This window comes from Globicephala melas, chromosome 16 (assembly GCF_963455315.2).
Source record: "Globicephala melas chromosome 16, mGloMel1.2, whole genome shotgun sequence".
Taxonomy (NCBI): domain Eukaryota; kingdom Metazoa; phylum Chordata; class Mammalia; order Artiodactyla; family Delphinidae; genus Globicephala; species Globicephala melas.
Window position 1 is genome coordinate 7,710,484 of NC_083329.1, and position 20,963 is coordinate 7,731,446.

Genomic DNA, 20,963 nt, shown 5'->3' on the forward strand with positions numbered 1-20,963 from the left:
GTGGTCTGGCGGTTGGGGGCCCAGTCCTCTGGGCCTGCCCGGCCTGGGGTAGAGCCTCTGTCCCGTGAGAGTGGCCGGGAGGAAGGCTGTCCCGACCTCTCAGTCACACTCACCAGGAATTTAGCCTTCCCCACTTGGAGTTGGGGGGAATGAGAAATGCTGGTGGCCTGTCCCTCCTGGTGAGACATGTAAGCCTTTATTAGGATTTGAAGGGTGAGGGAGCCCCGACTTCTTGGCCACACCCACGTGGAGGGAGAGAGCAGCTTGTGGCTGAAATGCCACAGACTCTTGCTGTTCTTACTGAGTTTTAGTAGATTTTGTTGAGTAGATGTTTCTTTGTTTGTCATATGCCCTTAGGACAGTTCCCAGAGACTTTAAATGGTTGTTCTTTTTTTTTTTTTTTAAATAGTTTTTGTCAGCTTTGCTGGTTCCATGGAGTTACTCTCAGTCATCCCAGAAGTGGAAACTGTTGTTTTATTTTAATAATGAAGGCATCTTTATATTATGAATTTACCTCCAAACACAGCTTTGATGGTATAAGTTTTGACAAGTCATGTTCTAATTTTCTGTTGTATTTATAATTCATTTTCTGAACCCAAAAGGAAAACTATTTTAGTTTTCAGATGGGCTGTCTGTCTATCTATCTATCTATCTACGTACTTTTGGTTTTCAGGCTTCCAGCATTCCAGTCTAGCTTTTGTTGGATTTTGTGGTTTGGAGAATGGCTCGTACAATTTCTGCTCTTTGTAATTTAGAGGAGTTATCTTTTTGGACAAGTAAGTGTAAGTTTTTGCAAATGCTCCATCAATATACATTTGAGAAAAAGGTATATTCTCTCTTTGTGAGGCACAAAAGTCAGCATCTATCTATTAATTTAACCTTATTAATTATATCGTTTTGCTACTCTAGGTGTATGATAGACAATACTCCAGCAGATAGATATGGGATAGAAGGAGAAAAGAAATTGCAAAGCAAGTGTGTAAAGCAATGTTACTTAGCTTGTGGTGATTTCATAGGAAATACTACTTGATGCATTTCCCCAGAAGCTTATGCAGGTAGCACAGAGTACAGATTCATAAAACTTTTGGCTTAGAAGGGACCCTGGAGGTTTTCTAATTCCTTCTTCCTTGTTTTATAAATAAGGAAAATGACTTGCCCAAGGTCACGCAGATGGCAAGCTGAGACTGCGAACTAGATTCAGGTCCTTGGATTCTGGTAGGACATAAAGTCTGTGTTTTTGCCGGGCTTCTGGTGTGTTGCATTTTGTTTGTTTTCATTGTTATCTCTGAGAGAGTTGCTGCCTTAAGAGCGGGTAGAGATACATTTCTTATTTTAAAGGTCTTATATATTTATTCGTAGGTACTTTACAATTTGCAAAGCACACTTTTATATGCCTCATCTAATTGAATCTTCACAGTCAAGCGATGTTTAAGGCAGCACTGTTGCCCCAGTCCTGTAGGTGAAGAAACGGAGGCTTAGTGCCTGGCAGCCCATGTCAGCCCCAGGTCTTCTGCCCCTGAGGCCATGCTCTCATTTGCAGGGCCCTGGAGTCCCGTCCCACCTTGGCCAGAGCCAATGTTTAGACTCTTTCATTTCCTGCATGTTTCTTGGGGGGTAAAATTGTCCTACATCCTGTAGGACTTTTCCTTCCTCCGTTGGAACAGCGCCCCGCACAGCTGGCTGGGTTTTGCGAATACGGTGATCAGTCTGGGAAATTATTATTTTTTAAACTATCACTGTAGCCTCTGCACCTGGTATCAGCAGGTTATAATAGGCTGGGTGTGCGCTTGAAGCATACCTCTGCTATCTTCTGGGACAATCTTAGTTCATTCGCGCCGTTGCTTTGCTTCCTCTGCAGGAGCATTTAAGCAGCCCCATCTCGGCTGCACTCTCCCACCCAAAGCTGCGGCTTAGCCAGCCCTTCCCGTCCTCATCTGGAAGTGTGGACCCACCTGTGGAGTGATCAGAGGCTCCTAACAGCCTCTCCACAAAAGTTGGGGACAGGGAAGGCGGTCAGGTGGTCATCCAGGTCTCTCCAAGTCCTGGTCGTCTCTGAGTTTACCATGAAGTCCTTGTTGTCCTGGAAGGCACAGTTCTGTTTTAGGAATTATCTTACGAATTAATCTTGTTTGCTGCACTCAGAATCACTCTTTCAGACTTCTTGGCACTCACCTCACGTGGAACCTGAGAATGGCTTTCTTTCCCACTGTCTGGCATTTTTCTCATCAATAACACGTTTTTGTCTACCACGTGCCAGCCACTGCCCCTCCCTCTTCAGGTCTGGGTAGACATCCCCCAAGAGTCCCCAGGGCCTCAGGTCAACACCTGCTCTCAGAGGTGACGTTTGCTCATTCCCTCTTGTCTTTCTGTTTAGCCCCGAATGGGGTGGGGGTGGAGCAGGGCCTCCCGTTGGTTCATCAGCAGAGAAAACACAGGGGACATTGGAGCTGGTCCCGGTGGGGAGGGAGCAGGCAGGCTGCCCCAAGCCCTCCATGGTGCCAACAGGAGGAGCCTCTTGGAAGAACCCAGTCAAATGAAGGACACGTGGCTGGTGTCTGCTCTGCTGTGGATTCTCAGGGGCGCTTCTCAGAACACCAACCTCCCCTCTACCTGGGTCATGTGAGAGCTTGTGTAGGCGTTCATATTTCAATTTTAACTGAAAGGAGACGCTTCCCAGGAGAAGGTGGTCTCTGAGAAAGCCAACGTGCTTTGTCTGCAGTGGACAACACAATTCCAAAGCAGAGAATAATTTTCTAGGCCTTTAAAGAACTGGAACTCAATCTTGGCTCTGATTTTTACCTCTGCGTCACCCATTGCTGATCTCTGTGGACCTCAGTTTCCTAATCTTTAAAATGGGCCGAGGCCTTCCCTGGTGACGCAGTGGTTAAGAATCCACCTGCCAATGCAGGGGACACGGGTTTGAGCCCTGGTCCGGGAAGACCCCACATGCCACGGAGCGACTAAGCCCGTGCGCCACAACTACTGAGCCTGTGCTCTAGAGCCCGCGAGCCACTACTACTGAGTCCACGTGCCACAACTACTGAAACCCGTGGGCCTAGAGCCCGTGCTCCGCAACAAGAGAAGCCACCGCAATGAGAAGCCCGCGCACCGCAAGGAAGAGTAACCCCCATTTGCTGCAACTAGAGAAAGCCTGCACGCAGTAACAAAGACCCAATAAATAAAATAGATAAATTAAAAATAAATAAATTAAAAGGAAAAAAATTAGAGTCTTTTCTATTAAAATAAATAAATAAATAAACAAAATGGGCTAATCAGCCCACCTTTAGTGAGAATCACATGACGCATCTGGAAACGCTCCGCATGGATGTGCTGGGCCCGGCCCCTCTGCCGAGTCCTGGCCGTGGCTTTTCTGTTTCTCCCACACATGGCTGAGAATGTGTGAGGCCTTTGGACACCCGGATCATTTCCCAGTAAGGCTCCACCTGGCACATTCTTACCTAAGAGACTTGCTACGAAACCTGGAGGGGCCTGAGTCTGGCAGTCCGAGTCCCAGAAAGGAGGCTGAATTTTTACTGTCCCAGCCCGCGTATTAGATGATGACTTGTGTAATTTTCTCAAGATATAAGCCATGTTTTACAAAGCGAAGCCATGTGTGTGCCCTGAGGGGACGGCTGGGCCATAGCTGCCGCCCTGGCCCAGCCCCTGCGGCTCACAGGACAGGCCCTCTCCTGCTCCCGGCTGGGTCCTCTGGAGGGGGTTCCTCGCTGCAGTCCTTGCCCCTGAGCCCTCGCTCTTCGGGGCCAATTCTGGACTCCAGCGCGGTATTGATGTCGGCCCTTCGTGCTACTTTTGTGCGTGGGTAGCCGGTCACCCTGCTGGAGGATGCCCTGGCGGAATGTTGCCACCTCAGCAGGCAATTTGAACTGGGCAGAGTGGGTTTGGAAAGTGAGTTCATATCCATGGTGTTTAGGAAACCAACCTGGAAAGGGCTGAAGGGGTAGAGAGGTCTGTGTGAGGCCCTCGGAGAGGGGACTGTCACTTGTCTGTCCCTCAGCCTCAGGACCTGCCACTCCCCTGCGATGGCCGGGTCTCCATCCTCTCCTCCCATCCCCACCTACTCTCCCCCGTTCAGGCTGCGTCTCCACACCTGGACCCCTGCTGTGCCATCTCCTGCTCCATCTCTCCCGGCTGTCGCGGGCACAGCCCTAATGACACCTCCCTCCCTTCCCCAGGAAACAGGGCAGAGTCCGAGTTCCTCTGCCTGCGTTCCAGGCTCACACTCGGCCACGGTGCCTTTCCCATCTTGTCTCGCACAGCTTTCCCTCATGTCTGGGAGAGTCCCACTGAAGGGAAAGTCTTGGTCTTTGGTGCCCAGGGGAGCAGGATTGAGGTGACTGGTGCCTCGGTGACAGAGAAGCCACCAGAGGGCCAGGGCTGACCACAGGGGCTGCCACCAGAAGAGAGTCCCTGGTGAGGCACACATTGTCTTTCCCACCTGGGTGTCCCCTGGCCGGCTCCACTCGGCTTTTCTCTGAGAAGAGACCCACATGGGGGTCACATGGGAGGATTCCAGCTCTGTCACTCATGCTCTGAGCCTTTGGGCAAGTCACCTACATCTCTATTTCCTCATCTGTAAAATGGGCCTGATAATAATGCCCATCTCACAGTTGTAAGGGTGAGATTGGATCATTGTTAAAGGCATTTGCCTCGTTGCCTGTTCACGTAAGTCCTCAATGAGAGATGGCTGTTCTACCAGTGGTAGTGTTCTTACACCCATTAACCTCTGACCCCTTGCTGGCATCTGATCCCCTAGAAAGGAGCCCCAGGCACCCTTGCTGCTGAGCATCTTCCGTCTGCTCAGGGAAGGAGAGGTTCAGGGTCTCCCTGGCCCGGCAGGCTGAGCCCGGGGGAAGCTGCCCAGCTGTTCCAACTGCGGGGTGACAAGGCGGAGACACCAGGCCTCCGAGGTTGCAGGCAGAGAGTCCCCTGATCTGGGCTCCGGCCTGGAAGGGCTTCCGGAGTTAGCCAACAGGATCTGGATTGGGAAAGAGGAAGGTGATGGTGCAGGTGATGGGGTGGAAGGGGCGACTCCCTGTAGCCCTCTGTCTCCACGTCCTTGATCTTGTGAGGCACACGGGACGCAGCTTCCATCACTGGGGACAAACTGCTGACAGGCCTTTCGAGGGACGAAAACCCAGTGATTTCTGACTTGCATGTGAATAGAGATGGGAACACGTTCGGCCCCCACGGAGCCCCAGGACACACCCCCCTCCCCCCCTCCAACCTTGAACCCCCTGCTTTCTGGAAGGGAAGCTGGGCCAGGCAGGACCCGAACCAGATCTGTGGTCGTCAGTACGTGGCCCGAGGACCAGCTGGGTCACGGGCTGCTAATGACCAGGTAAGCTGAGAGATTGAGAGCAGGCGTTTAGGAACATGACAGGCATTTGAACGAGTAATTATCCGCTGAATGCAATAATATAATATATGATAAAATATAATTAAAAAGTTGGCTTACATTTTGTTTGTCATTTTTCTAGAAATTGATTTTTCATTGTATTGTGCAGAGTATCAGTTGCTAAGGGGCTGGAAACCAGAAACCAACAACACAGTGGCTCGGCACCGTGTGTTTTAAGCGCTAGGAGCAGGGCTCCCTGGAATGCTCCCGGGGCCGACATTTCAGGTCGCTTCAAGGGCTGGTGCTGTGGCCTGCAGCAGCGCTGAGCCTCTGGTTCCTGGGAAGGAGCTCCGTGGGAAGAAGGACTGACTGGACGGCTGGGCCCGGAGCCTGACTCTGAGGCTCGACCCTGAGCCCACTCACCAGGCCTGGGATGTGGACCATTTATGTCCTTTTGTTGCACCTGGAGGATCCTGGTTTTATTTAAACTTTTGGTACTTTGTTCATCATTTTTTGGCATTCATTTGGGTTTTTTAGCGTATTGCATTAAAATACTTTTCTCGATTGCAAAGTGTTTGGTGCCCCTAAGTCTGCACCCCAGGCCTGTGCCCTGGCTGGAACCCAGGGGCTCCGGGGTCACCCAGCTAGAGGCCTCAGTGCCGGCGGGGAGGCTCGGTAGCCAAACAAACCCAGAAAGACTTCCAGAGGCTCGTGAAGAGCCGTTTACTGGGGTGAAGGGGGCACGTTGTTGGGGGTGTGGGACAGGCCCAGGTGGTTAGGAGAGGGAGTCAGGTAATGAAGAGGCTCTGGCTGAATATCAGTGTCCCCTGCACCCTTCCACGGGCTCATGTTCTGAGAAGCCCCCAGTAGTTCATAAAACCGTAAAAACTGTCTGGGTTTTACTGAGAAATCAGGTGGGGATGCCAAGGATGAAATATCGTATTAACTCACCCCCCCAACCATCCTTACCCCTTCCCTTCACATTCTCCTGTTATGACCGGCTTTGTGGGAGAGACACCTGTGGGTGTTCACACACGAAGAAGGGGTGCCTCCCACAGCACAGATGGAGGTTCTGGAAAGTTCTCTCAGGAGTGGGGAGGGGTGTTCAGTCACTGAGGATTTTCTACCTGATGTGGTTCCTGAACAGCAGTGCTTTTTATTTTTAAAATTTATTTATTATTTATTTATTTGCTGCACTGCCCGGCATGCGAGATGTTAGTTCCCCGACGGAACCCGTGCCCCCCACAGTGGAAGCGTGGAGTCTTAACCACTGGACCGCCAGGGAAGTCCCAGCAGTGCTTATTAAAAAGAAAAGTGTCAAACATCCCAATAATTGTTCTCTGGTCACCTTTGCCTTAGCTCTGGCCGCCATAACAAAGTAACGCAGATTAGGGGGCTTAAACAATAGACATTTCTTATCATTCTAATGGCTGGAAATCCAAGATCAGGGTGCCGGTGGGGTTGGGATGTTGGTGAGGGTCCTCTCCCCAGGTTTCAGACAGCCCCACCTTCTCGCTCTCTCCTCACAAGGAACAGAGAGATCTGTGGTGTCTCTTCTTATAAGGACACCAATCCCACCGTGGGGGGCCCACCCTCATGACCTCATCTGAACCCGATTACCTCCCAGAGGCCCCATTCCAATTGCCATCCCATATTGGGAGTTAGGGCTTCAACACCCGGATTTAGGGGAGCACAGTTCAGTCCACAGCGATCTTCAATCCTCCACTTCAGAAGGGAGGGTTTTGTTTCCACTGTTGAGTTGTGGCCACTGCCATTTCAGGATAGCTCTTTAGCCATCCCCGCCATCCGCTTTGACCAGTGTCTGCAGTTCTGGGGTAAACCAGTCTCCAGCAGCCGGGCCAGGTGAGGAATCAGGGCCTGACTGATAGTGGTTTCCTCACTTCGGCTTCTTCCACTGAAACTGCAGCCCCCATTCCCACGGCAGGGGACCCAGACACCCCACCACCTCACCGTCTTTGGCTTCTTTAAGGGGAGCTGTGGCCTACATGTTTTATTTTCCCAGCCTGAAGCGACCTTGGCCTTGGTTCTTGTGCTGGGAAGCTCGGCTGGCCACGCGCCTCATCTATGTCGTTTGAATCGTGACAGTGTGGTCTCAGTCAGTGTCTGGTGACTGTGGATTACGTGGAGAAGGTTAACTGTAAATAGGATGCCAGCACCGTTTCCCTGGTTGAGCCCCTTCTGTCCTAATGTCTCCTAAGTCTTCTCATTTGTTCTTATTTTATTTTATTATTTTGAAAAATTTTTATTACGATTATTTTTTAACATCTTTACTGGAGTATAATTGCTTTACAGTGCTGTGTTAGTTTCTGCTGTATAACAAAGTGAATCAGCTATACGTATACATGTGTCCCCATATCATTTGTTCTTCAGAGAAAATGTCCCCAGAGGGCCCCTGAGACGATGCGGTTGGGACAAACCCTCACAGGCGAGGGAGCAGGAAGTCGAGCGTCCAGGAGGGATGGATGGCAGGCCTTCTGCTGGCCGCAGCTGCCACCGGGCTGACCCAATCCTTATTTCCAGCTCAGGTTTGGTCTGAATCTGGTGGGTGACTCCCGGCTGCGTCATCCTCCAGGATGCCGAGCTGGACACCGGCTCCCCAAAGTCTCGGGGGGAGATGAATTCTGAGTCTAGACCAGCCTGCCCAGATGATGAGCCTCGCCAGGGTGATGGGGTGAGGCCTGGGGGCTTTGTCTGTGCACCCAGGCGACTTTCAGCAGGGAGGTTTTGGGAAACACCAGGGGTTCCCCAGGTGGGCGGCCCACATGAGTTAACTGGGTCCCGGCCCTGGTCCAACCCCAGGCCCAAAGAATCAGAATCACACTGACTGGGGCTCGGGAAAACTATTTTTCAAAACTGTGCCAAGTGATTGAAAAAAAAGATGTTGTTGCTTTTGTAAAGGACACATTCTAATTTTAAAGAGCTCAAATCATATAGAAAACACAAGAAAGAAAACAAAACGTCATCCCAAACTCTATCATCCTGGAACAATCACTGTTAGTTTAAGTTGACAGAATTCCAACTTTTCTTCAAGTGTCACTCACTACTGATAGAAAAAAGCCAGACAGACCGACAAACCTGACCCTGCATTTCTGTGCAGGTGAGTTCCATCGTCCGTCAGGGACTCTTCTCTGCTGGATACACAGCACCTACTCAGCCAGAGGAAACGCACACATCAGGACACGAATGACAGTCATCCGGGGGCTTCACGACCTACCGACTTCCCCCCTGGGCTTGAAGTCTGGTGCGTCCAGTCAGAGCTGGCACCTGACCAAAGTACATTCATGTCCTGGCTCCCCACCTCCTGCTGTGTGTCCTGGTGAAGGTTACAGCCTCTCCCAACCTCAGGCTCCCAGGTCTGCAGAGTGAGGGCAATGAGGATGACAGCACTACCATGACACTTACCTTAGAGGAAGGCCATGATGACCAAATGCAACAGCGTGCATGGGAGAGCACCAAACAGCAGAGTCAACGAGAATAAACACATCCAAAGCTTGGAGACCGGAGATGGTGATCATTCCGAAACTGGGAAGTCATGACAATGATACCAGTAAGTTAACAGCCCGTGGTGGTGGGTTCCCAGCATCCCTGGAGCTGTGCCTGCACCTTTGCCTCCGGGGAGCTGTAAGAATATTTGCTCAACTGTCATAGAGGTTGGCAGGCTCTGACAAGACACCAGCGTCCAGGCTCGCTTTGCATCTCAAAAGCTGCTGGAGACACTTCTCCACAGGACTGATTGCAGCCTGGTGACGTTGCTGCCGTGTGGGGACCACCTTGGCTTACCCTGAGGTAAACCAAGTCCAGATTCAGAAACACGTCACATCAAGACATTTCTGTTCCTTTTCTCTTAAAATGGAAGAGAACAATGCTAGGCCAACTGTAAAAAAACAAAACAAAACAACACAAAACACAAGGCAAAGCAAACCCCCAGTCATCCCTTCAAAGCGTGTGGGAAGCTGAATGAAGCAATGTCAAGGTGCTCAATTTCAGAAGCTTTCAAGTTCTCGGAAGTTGGGGTTCCTAAGATCACTCCAGTTGTTGACACACGAGGGCAAAGTCAATGGCATGTGGAAATCATCCATCCACGTGAGGCTAGTGGAGACCGTTCTTTCTGCTGGCTTCCCTGTCTCTGCCAGGTGCCAGGCTGGGGAGTGCTTCCCTTCTTCCCACATCCAGAAGGTTCCTTTCCTGGTCATTCTTGCTCTCAGCCTTGCGCTCACCATGCTTACTGTCCGGAACAACCCTGGTCTTCCTGCCTTCTGTCTCTGCCCTCCACCTGCCCCCTGCCCATCAGGTCCTAGCCTCTAGATCTCTGCAGGCCACCCTCTGTCCAGAGCTTTGACAGCCTCTAACCCGCCCTCGGTCTGGGCAGAGGTTCCTCCTAGCTTCCCAGCTTTGCAGGTCTCGTACACCCCAGGAAATGGCCGAGGCTGTGGGTGGCTGGAGGAGGCCCTGGTCGGGGAGTTCCGTCCCGGGGATCCCAGGGGGCCCACAGTCTCTGCACCTGCATCACCCGTTCACACACACTGCTGGCCAAGTTCTGCAGAGCCTCAGAGCCTGTGATCAAGCTGTCTCCTCTGACTGGGGTCGGGTGTGTGGCCCGGTTGCCATTTCCTCCAAACCATCACTTTAAGCAAACAGGGAAAACCAACCATTAATAATGTGAGACAACCCGCTAGCAACATGGTCCCCGAAACCACAGGACCACTGGGTTACTGCTGACCCAGTGCCTCTGAACCCAAGCTGCAGGAATAGCATCCTTTTCTACATAGGCTGTTTTATTAATGTCCTAGGGCTGCTGCCACAAATTACCATGAACTTTAAAAAACCCCACAAAAACAGAAGTTTATTCTCTCACAGTTCTGGAGGCCAGATGTCCAAAATCTACGTGTCAGCCGGACTGGGCTCCCTCTGGAGGCCCTAAGGGGCGGAGCCTCCCTCCCCTCTTCCAGCTTCTGGTGGCAGCTGGCATTCCTTGGCTTGTGGCCACATCACATCCATCTCTGCCTGTGTCTTCACACGGCCTTCCTTAAGTGTTTCCTCTTCTGTCTCTTGTAAGGACTCTTGTCATTGGATTTAGGTCCTGCCCTAATTGAGGATAATCACACCTTGAGATCCTTAAACTACATCTGCAATGACCCTTTTTCCAAATAAGGTTGCATCACAGGTTCTGGAATATGAACTTTTTGGGGTCACCATTCAACTCATTACAGCTGTGGTGTGAAAAGCCTAAAGGATGTCCAGCAGCCTAGAGTGGAGCCTCAGGACCCTGCCCAGCCTTGGAGCAGTGGATGGGCTGAACGTGTATGTCATATGCTACCCCCGCCCCCCCCAAACCTCATGTGTTGAAGTCTAACCCCGAAAGGTGATTGTGTTGGCAGGCGGGATCTTTGGGAGGTGACTGGGTCAGAAGTGAGACACGAAGCGGAAGAAAGGAGTTCCTTTCTTCCCACCCTCTGAGCCTGGCCCTGGGCACTCTCACCCAGTGGTGTGCTGGCTTGGTTAGAGGGTGAGGTGTGCCCTGGTGTGACACTGGGAAACTTTGTCGCATCCTCTGGGAGAGAGGACAGAGAATTGGGCCCGAGCTCCGGCTAGCCGTGTGATCCTGGACGGAGCATGCCAAGAAGCCCTTGAGCCAGAGGCTAAGTGTGCAGGTCGGAGGCCTGCTGGGTGGTGGTTGCTGCCTAAGTCATTATTTTTTAAAAATAAACTCTGGGGCTTCCCTGGTGGCGCAGTGGTTGAGAGTCCGCCTGCCGATGCAGGGGACACGGGTTCGTGCCCCGGTCCGGGAAGATCCCACATGCCACGGAGCGGCTTGGCCCGTGAGCCACGGCCGCTGAGCCTGCGCGTCCGGAGCCTGTGCTCCGCAACGGGAGAGGCCACAGCAGTGAGAGGCCCGCATACCGCAAAGAAAAAAAACAAAAAAACAAAAAACTCTGACTGAGGACCAGCTGAATGACAGGGCACAGAGAATTCAGGTATGATTAAAGCCTTGTCCCTACCCTCCAGGGGTTCACAGTCTCACTAGGGGAGCAGGCTTGTCCTGTAAACTGACATTAAAGTAGAAACTGACAGTGGAGTGATTACAGAGTGCTTTGGCTTTGTAATCAAAGTGAAAGGCTTCATGGAGGAGGTGGCATTTCCCCTGGGTCTTGAAAGATGAGTAGGAATTCACCGAGGTATAGTGTTTATCTGTAGATAACTACTGTGTACCAAAGTACCCCAAACTCAGGGCCACATCTATTCACAAACATTCATTATATCCCAGTTTCTGTGGGTCTGGAATCCTCCCAAGGATCAATCGGTGTGTTGGCCGGGGCTGCAGTCATTTCGAGCCCTGATGGGGGTTTGGGGGACATCATTTACACAGGCCTCCCCACGAGGCTGGCCCAGGATGTGGCAACTGGCTTTCCCTAGGGTGAGTGACCCGAGAGAGTGGATGGAAGCTGCAGCCCTTTTATAACCTAAACTCGAAGGGACAGCCCATCACTTCTGGTGAATTCTAGTCATTGGAAGTGAGTCGCTAAGACCAGCCCACCGTCCAGGGCGTGACTCACAGTGGGTGGGGGTAATCTGGGGACTGACTTAGAGGCTGCAACCCCCCAGGGTAGCACAGTGACATGGGTCCTGCTTCAGGGTCCAGAGGGAGGGTGGGCATGGGAGAGTGCGACGTGGGATGAGAAGATCCCGGTTTGGGGACTAGAGAACGAATGATGAGGATAGTCGTAGTGATGGAAGTGGGTAGCACTTTGGAGGGCAGACTATACCAGGCACCGTTCAAAGCATTAGGAGAAGTCTCATTTAATTCTCCCATAATTCTCTAGGAGGACAGTGCTGTTATGAGCCCCACTTTACAGATGAGGGAATCAAGGCACAGGAGTGTTAAGTGGTGGAGTGGTCCCCTCAGCTTGGGACCAGCAAGCTCCTTGAAGTCCTGTGGGAAGGTTGGAGGGCTTGGGGACAGTCCCTGCAGCCTCTTCTGTCACACAGAGGGCTGGATGTGGGCATCTCCAGGGTCAATGGTATCTGGATTTCTGTCGGGGTAGGTCGTGATGCTCCTGTGAAATAACAGAAAATATATACGTCGGTCTCTGCCTCTGGTTCCTGGCACAGAGCTCCTAAAACCCTCAGAATTTCCTGGGCGATAGGAGTGTCTTTTGTTCTAACGAGGTGACTCCTGGTGGATGGCTTCAGGATGGGAGCTGGTCACCAGAAAGACCAAGCTGTGACACTTGGGATTTGCAGCTCCCCGACCCCCATTCTCCAGGAAGGGAGTTTGAGTTAATGGTCGATCATGCCTATGTGGTGAAGCCTCCATCAGATTCCCGACAGTCGGGGTTTGGAGAGCTTCTGGGTTACCGAGCACGTGGGGCAGCTGTGTGCCAGGTGTGCCCAGAAGGCGCGGAAGCTCCTTGCCCCTTCCCCCATATCTTGCCCTATACATCTCTTCCATTTGGATGTTCATCTGTCTCCTTTCTCATACCCTTTATCATCTAAAAACTGGTAAGTGTAAGTGTTTCCCTGAGTTCTTCGAACAGTTGTAGCAGATGGTCGAACCTGAGGAGGGGCATGGGAATCCCGATTTATAGCTAGTTAGTCCGGAGAACTAACCAGCTATAACGGGTGACAACCTGGGACTTGGGACTGGCGTCTGAAGCGGGGGCAGTCTTGTGGGACGGAGCCCTTCCCCTGCGGGGTCTGGACTAACTCCGGTTAGTGCTGGAATTGAATCATGGCACCCCCCAGCTGGTCACTGAGAACTGCTTGATGAGAGGAAAACCTACACATCCGGTGTCAGGAGTATTGTGAGTGTTCGAGTGAGGGGGAAACACGGGGGTGTTTTTTCCAGTACAGCCCAGCCCAGGTGGAAGGAAGCCATCATGCTGAGCCCGAGGATGTCTGGTTTGGCCTGGAAAGCTCTCGGTCCAGCCCCGTGGCTAGGGAGGCTTTCCTGAAGACGAGCTTCAGGCGCACGTCCCCTGGCTCAATGGACGGGAGGAAGGTCCACCTGGGAAGGCTCCTGGCTCTGCTGTCTCGCTGGCCCGTAATTCTCTGGAGCTCAGCCTGTGCTGCTGGCAGAAGCTCCTCCAGCATCCATCCACCCTCTGGCCCTGAGAGCAGTAAACAGCAGAGGGGCTCTGGTTGCACACCTTCCCTCCAGGAAGGCAGGCGCGGCCCTCCCTGGCCTCCCTGGCCCACCCACAAAGAGGGTCCCAGCTCCCCGGGCACACAGTGAAGGTCCCGGCCAGGAAGAGGGGGCAGGACAGCCTCCTGCTCTTCCTCTGCAGTCGTTTCCCCCAGAGGTCAGTGAACTTGGGGTCAGAAGACCAGGTTTCTGGTCCAGTGCGCAACATTCTGCTGTATGGCCTCGGGCCCACTTCCCCTCGCTGAGCCATTGACGGAACGTCCCAGCCCCGCCTCCGTCTCCTCCAGCAGAGCTCCTCCGTCCTGGCTGTGAGCAGAAGTCATCTGCATCTTCTTGAAATGCGGTTCTGACTCAGCAGTTCTGGGACAAGGCTCTCAGACAGCTCCCCGCTGGGCCCTCTGGACCACTCTTTGAGGGTTTAGGGGAGGAATTCTGGCACGGTGGCAGGTGGGGATGTTTGAGCCTGACCCCTGCCTGGTTATTCATTCAACCACACCTTCAAAGCACCTACTAAGTTCCTGGAGCTTTCAGGCTCCAGGGATCCAGGCAGGGACGGGTCAGCTCTTTCCCCTGGAGACCGTGGCCTGGTGGGTATTGGCTGGTCAGCTGTCCAGGACCTCCCCGGGTTGGGGGGATGAGGGCTGCGATGCAGGGGCCTATGGGAGCCGTGGGGTGGGAAGAGACACCTAGTCACAGCGGCTAAGGGGACACAAGGTGGGGAGGGGTCTGGCATGCCTGAGGATGGGGCGGGACAGGCCCTCACACGGGCGTGGTAGCGGGAAGGTAGGTGCCTGCCCAGGCTGCTGTGTAGGTGCAAGTCGGGCCAGGGAGGGTAGCAGGGCAGATCCCGGGCCACACCAGCGAGCGTGCAGTCTGTCCTCCAGGAGGCAAGGGCAGGAAAAGGGACTTAAATTGTGATGAGGCTGCTTTCTCCAAAACACCCACCTGAAGGAGGGGGCAGGTGCAGAGGTGAGATGGGACGAGAGAATTCTCATCCCACAAATTTGCAGCAGCGCTCGGGAGCCAGGGGGCGGGCAAGGGCGCCCCTTACCTTCCAGACTAGGAGCGGGGCTGCCCTGCATCACCCCAGCCTCGGCTTCCGTCCTCACATCTCCTTTCTGAATCTGACGCTCCTGCCCCGCTCCTGTGAGGACCCTGATTTCCCACCTGTGGAATGGTGGCGTTCACTGCAGGTTCTTGGTGTTTAGTCCTCCTCAGCCCCGCCCTCTACGGAGCTGTGAGGCGGGGAGACCCCAGAGGGCACCGGGGGACAGGGTGGGGCACATGTTGGCTGGTACTTGGGACACCTGCTGGCTGGTACTGAGGGGTCATGTAGGCTGGCACTTGGAGGACACAATCAGGGAGTGACCCAAGGCCGCCCTGGGGTCTCCTGGCTGCAATCACTCAGCATTTCCCAAGGACCGGCCTAACTCCATTAATAAGATACCCCGTGTTAGCAGCTTGAGTGCTAACGGGCGTCCATCAGTGATGTGAGGTTCAGGCTCAGACCCCTCAGCTCCTCGTCTTCTTGATCGTCTTTCCCTTTGTAAGGTAATTTCAGGACAGGCCCCATCCTTATGTGAATTTTCTATTATCCTTTTAAGCATACAGTATCCACCAACAGGGCCATTGCCCCTGGGTTTCCGTACTCAGGGAAGCAGCAGGGGCTCACAGACAGAGATCCTTTTTCCATCCCTCTTGGAAAGATGGAAAAGCCATGAATGTCCTTTACAGAAAGAGTATCTGTGCAAACGGCTGGTCCGGACCAGCCATTCCCCATTGTGGCCAGAGCAGGCAGGGGGCCTGGAGACCCCTGGTCCCCCCAAGTTCCCATCTGCTGGGTCAGCCCTGGGCTGGCCCCAGCGGGGCAGCTGTCTCCGCTCAACTGTCCTGCTGTGGCTGCACTTTTTCTTTCCAAGTTCAGCGTCCATGGTAAACAGGAGACACCAGATTTCTTTCCATCCTTTATCCCTACCCGTGTCAACCCACCAGACAGATGTTTTCCACTTGTCCTTCCTCCACCCAGGCAAGGCAAGGTTTTGAAAAAGGAAGGGGAAAATATAACTGCAGTGGGAAGTCAAACATCCTTACCCTTTAAAGGAACAAGTCGTGCATTTGTTTGATGAGCACTTCCTGAGTGTGGCACTGGGATGTGATGGGGTCCGGACGTCCTGTCTACAGGGCGCCCACAGTCCAGTGGAAGGGGACACTTGGTATGGGCGGCCTGCTGGGCGTGTGAAGGTGGGGCACTGAACTAAAGGGGCCCAGGGGCTAAGGTGGAAGGCTCCCTTCATCCTCACCTGGAGTCTTGGAGGGAACTAAGCACTCTCCAGGGGAAGAAAGGCATTCCCTGCAGGGCGAGCAGCACCTACCAAGCCACAGTGGCGGAAGGAAGCGGGGCATGTTGGGAAAGGGTGGGACTGAACTTTGAGTGTACGTGGTAGAGTGAGGCCAGGTGGAACTGGACCAGAGGGAGGTGAAGGCCTTGAATGTCAGCTGAGTCACCAGGGCTGCATTGCAGAGGGACAATGGGAGCCCCTGCAGGATTCGAGCAGCGGTGTGGTGTGGTCGGACTCAGGACTCAGAAAGAGGTCAGTCTGGAGTCAGGGGTGGCAGGCAGAGAGGAAGGTCTGGGTGAGAGGCCAGGCCAGGGAGGGGAAGGGGCTTGAGAAATGCTGATGAGATCAGAGCAATATGTCCTCAGGAGCTGTGGAATCGAGAGGAATGAGGGAGGGGCTGGGTTTGTTCCGAGAGGGGGTGGGTGCAGATGTGGGAGAGGGACGGTGTCAGCGCCTCAGACCCCACTGGAGGCTCGGGGCCAGGGCTCCAGGCTCAAGCCAGCTGGCTAGGGCAGGCTGCATCCTGGTCTGGAGGAGTGGGGTCCTGGACAGGTAGCAGGGCAGGGACCTAGGAATCCAAACACATGCACACACACACACACACCCGGGCGTGGGGAGGGAGAGATGATAGATATTTACTGAGTGCTTACTGTGAGTAAGCATTTCACATGCACTGTCTTACATGTTTCGCCCCATTTTACAGATGAGAATGTTCAGCTTTGGAGAGAGTTCACCACAGACGTGGCTGTTGATGGATCCTAAAGCAGGCAGCTGAGTGCAGACCTGCTGTCCCCCCTCGGGGCGCAGGGAGCAGATGTTCACCTTGGGTGACGCCACGTGCCTGGCCAGTGGGGCTGGCATTTGGGCCTCTGGCTTTCTAGCTGCCCACCTGACAAAGCTGTGCCTCTCTCTCTTAGGCCAGTGTGAATGCCTCTCAGATGCCTTCCCCACTGCTGTTTAACGGGCCGCAGGTGTATGGAATTGGATTACACATAATCCTTGTTTATGATGCTCTCCCAGCTCTGTCCACACAAGAGCCTCTTCCTTGTGCCTCCCTCGTTTCCTCCCTTCCCTTATTCTCATCTGACAAACACCAGTTCATCATCATCCAACAAGGAAGTTGGACACTAAGGACCGTTTGCCACACTCTTCTCCCCCCGGAACCCTCCTCCCTCTCCCAAGGGAACAGGCTCCAGAAATCTTGTGTCTGTCATTCCTTTGCTTTTCATTTTATCACATCTAAATGTAACCCCCCCAAGATTTTAAATTTTAGTCATTTTTAACTTGAAAAAGGGTATTATGCGCTATAATTTTTTTAAAAGACTTTATTTTTTAAAACAGTTTTAGATTTACAGAAAAATTGAGAGGCTAATACAGAGAGTTTGTATAATCCTTTTGGACTTCTTTTTCCCTTTCAGAATTTTATTGCTATTTTGGAAAAGAGTTGGCCACTGTCTCGTAAAGTTGAGCCTTCATAAACCTTACATACCAGCAATTCTTCTCGTAGGTATGTACGAGAATATTCTTAGCAGCACTGTTCGTAGTATCAAAACATTGGAAACAGCCCAAATCCTGTCAACAGAAATAGATAAATAGATACTTATATTGTATGTGGGTATATTTGCACCTGGGGATATTACAGAGCACTAAAACTGAATAACAGCTGGCAATAAAAAGACAGATGAATCTTATCAATCTAAATTTGAATGAAAATAAAGGAAAGTCTAAGATTTTTTCCCCTAGTTGGTATCCAGGGGACGTCAAAAGTTGTCCTAACATTTAAGGGCAAGTTTGGCCAAAGGCCACCACCTTTGAGAAGAGAATGAGCAAAAGTCAACAGAAAAGGGCACGTCTCTGTTTGCAGGGGGACCACCCTAGTGTGGGTTTGGAGCTTGGGGCACGGCCAAGTTGAGTCAGGATGAGCAGAACAGAAGGTACCTGTAGCAAGTCATAATCCATCCAGTTGAAGCCTGAAGAGCTCGTGGGTTGGGAGTGGGGTGCTGTCAGGGCTCCCGGGGAGGGGCCGGGAGAGAAGGACCCTGAAGTTGACTGAACTAGTATTGTGGTCACCAGAGAGGAGGTCTAGAGCTGGGCAGGGATTTCGCCCAACGCTGCCCCAGCTGAACAAACTGTCCCTTAACCCCATCCAATTTCCATGCTCACCTAGCAACCCTCATATTTTTCTAAAATAATTTTTTTTTATAAAACTGTACATACTTATAAAAGAAAAATATTTAAAAATGCATAAGTAGAAAGAAGGAACAAAAATCGTCTGTGCTGGGGCTTCCCTGGTGGCGCAGTTGTTAAGAATCCACCTGCCAAGGCAGGGGACATGGGTTCGAGCCCTGGTCCGGGAAGATCCCACATGCCGCGAAGCAACTAAGTCCGTGAACCACAACTACTGAGCCTGCGTGCCACAACTACTGAAGCCCACGTGCCTAAAGCCCGTGCTCTGCAACAAGAGAAGCCACCGCGATGAGAAGCCCGCGCACTGCAACACAGAGTAGCCTCCGCTCGCCGTAACTAGAGAAAGCCTGCGCACAGCAACAGATATCCAACACAGCCAAAAATAAAATAATAAATAAATAAATAAAAAATCACGGCTCCACTTTGGAGTGTTTCATTTTAACCTTCTTCATGCACTAATGATCGTATTGTACCCATTATTTTAACACGTCTTTTATCCAAACACATTTCCCCATTAGAAACCCTTTGCCGTCATCATTTTTTTTTTTTTTTTTTTTTTTTGTGGTACGTGGGCCTCTCACTGTTGTGGCCTCTCCCGTTGCGGAGCACAGGCTCCGGACGCGCAGGCTCAGCGGCCATGGCTCACGGGCCCAGCCGCTCCGTGGCATGTGGGATCTTCCCGGACCGGGGCACGAACCCGTGTCGCCTGCATCGGCAGGCGGACTCTCAACCACTGCGCCACCAGGGGAACTCTGCCATCATCATTTTTAATGAATGTATATGTTCATTGAGTTGAATCTCCCTCTCTTTCTCTCTCTCTTTCTCTCTCCCTATCATCCATCCATCCATCCATCCATCCATTTATTTCACCTCCACTTCATAGAATATATTCTATATTGAATTTATATATATAGTCCAATGACTGTTCTCCAATGGCTCGTTATTTTGGCCAATTCTAGGTTTTCATTATTACAAGTAATCCTGCCAGGAATGTCTTGGTGCAAAAAGTTTTTCCATATTCAAATTATTTCCTTAGGAAGGATTCCCAGAAGTAGAATTATTAGATCAAAGGGTTTGAATCTATTTATGGCTCATGGTACTTACTGCCAGCCTGCTCTCCATATGTATGGCAACAGTTCACCTTCCTGCAGGCAGCCTATGATCAAGGCCGCTTCATTGCACCTTCTCAAGCGTTGAGCAATCTAAGTTTTAAATAGCTCTGCTAATTTCTGACAGCCAGTTTAAGGTCATCAGTCACATCCTAGAAAAGAAAGGACATGCCCTAGAGGGTTGTGGCCTTGGAACACTCTACCCTTCAGTGTGAATTATGCTGCTGTCTGGTTGGCTACTAGCCTGTTATCAGGGATTTAAAGGCCAAAGGATCCAGCCAGGCATCTCTTTGGTCTCTCTTAACTGCAGCCTTTTCTGGAGAAAGGGATGTGACAGAAGGAAGGAAGAATAGGAGGACACAAGCCACCAGAGAGGCCACTCTTGATCACCCAGCATCCATCTCCTCTCCTCCTCCCATCAACAGATCTGCAGTTCGTTCAGGGAGTCACGTAGATTCACTGATCACAGGAAGTGTGAGCCCCAACCCCAGCCCCAGGAAATGAATCACCACTGGACCAAAGCAGGCTTAATAATATCATTCCCACTGGCCAACCATTGGTCAGACGTGGGCATGTGACATAGTTATGGTGAATGAAATGTAAGTAAAAGTCGGGTAGATGGGACAGATTTGGCTAGCATGGCTCTTTAGCCCTTTGCTCTATTCTCTTCTTCCTGCCTGGGATGCTAATAAAATGTCAGAGGTACAGCAGCCTTCTTGTGACTATGAGTTGATAAGCATGAAGACAAAAGCCAACATACCAAGGATGGCCAAGCAAAAAGATAGAGTCTGTGTGTTTGAGCCCCTGATCCACCCTTGAATTGTCTATCCCCAGACTTCTTGTTATGCAGAAAAGGAACCTTAGATTTATTTATGCCACTTTGGTTGGCTTTTCAGTTACTTGGATTTGAGTGCATCCTTACTAAGGGATATATTGGCATACTGTTTTCCTCAGGTTAAATTACACTAGCTGCTATAACAAACATACCCCAAACCTCACGGCTAAACACAATAAAATTTTATGTCTTATTTATGTCACAGTCTGCTGTGAGTTGAGCAGCGTTCCTCCAAGATCTGGGCTCCTTCCATCTTGTGACATTACTTTTCTCAGCATGTGGTCTGCAGGGTTTCCATGGAAGGGGAGAGGAGCTTGGACAACCATGCCCATGATTTTATGGTCATCCCTGTAAGTGATACGGATCACTTTTTCTGACATCTCCTTGGCCAGAATCCAGTTATAAGCGCTCATCCTACCTGCAAGGGAGACTAGGAGATGCAGTCTTCCTATGCGCTCAGGAGGAAGAAATAGGGTTGGTGAGCAGGCATTCAGTCTCTCCTCCACACTCACAGAAAGGGAAACGTTCCCCAAATGGACACCCCAGTTGCATCTGGGAATGGGTGCTCTGAGTCTGAAGGTGAGCCTGCTCTGAGTGCAGTGGCTGAGCCATGCCTGAAGATCAGTAGCCCCTTGCCAGCACCCAAGGGGAACCTTGCCAAATGCCTAATCTCTGTTTCCCTAGTTTTTAATCCTGTGAAAAATGATACTGACATTTCCCAAAAGTGAGTTTTAAAGAATAGTAAGACTTTTCTTCTTGTCTTCTTAAGTTTGTACATTCTAAAGAGATGGGTGGCCTGTGGCTTTGCGTGGAATGGGCTTGGCAGGGTCTGAATCACCTCAGTCAGATTGTCTTCCCTTAGATGCTTTTCTCATAACAGTCACGGGTACTGACTCTGTGCGAAAATCTGGACCACCCTTGGGGCTCAGATGCAGAAAAACTGGGGTTCTCACCCTCAAGGAACTCGCCAAAC

General features: G+C 51.6%; 1 long non-coding RNA gene across 7 annotated transcripts in view; it reads left to right on the top strand.

Annotated features, from left to right (window-relative positions):
• The window catches only part of LOC115839815 (uncharacterized), a 148,396-nt gene that overhangs the window by 120,970 nt on the left and 6,463 nt on the right, over window positions 1-20,963 (top strand). Inside the window, exon 11 of one of the 7 annotated variants that reach the window (XR_011376795.1) lies at window positions 5,526-5,877. The exons of the other annotated variants lie outside the window; for them this stretch is intronic. This is a non-coding gene — a long non-coding RNA (uncharacterized lncRNA). Of the gene's footprint in view, window positions 1-5,525; window positions 5,878-20,963 lie in introns of those variants that run through there. 7 annotated transcript variants of the gene reach the window in all.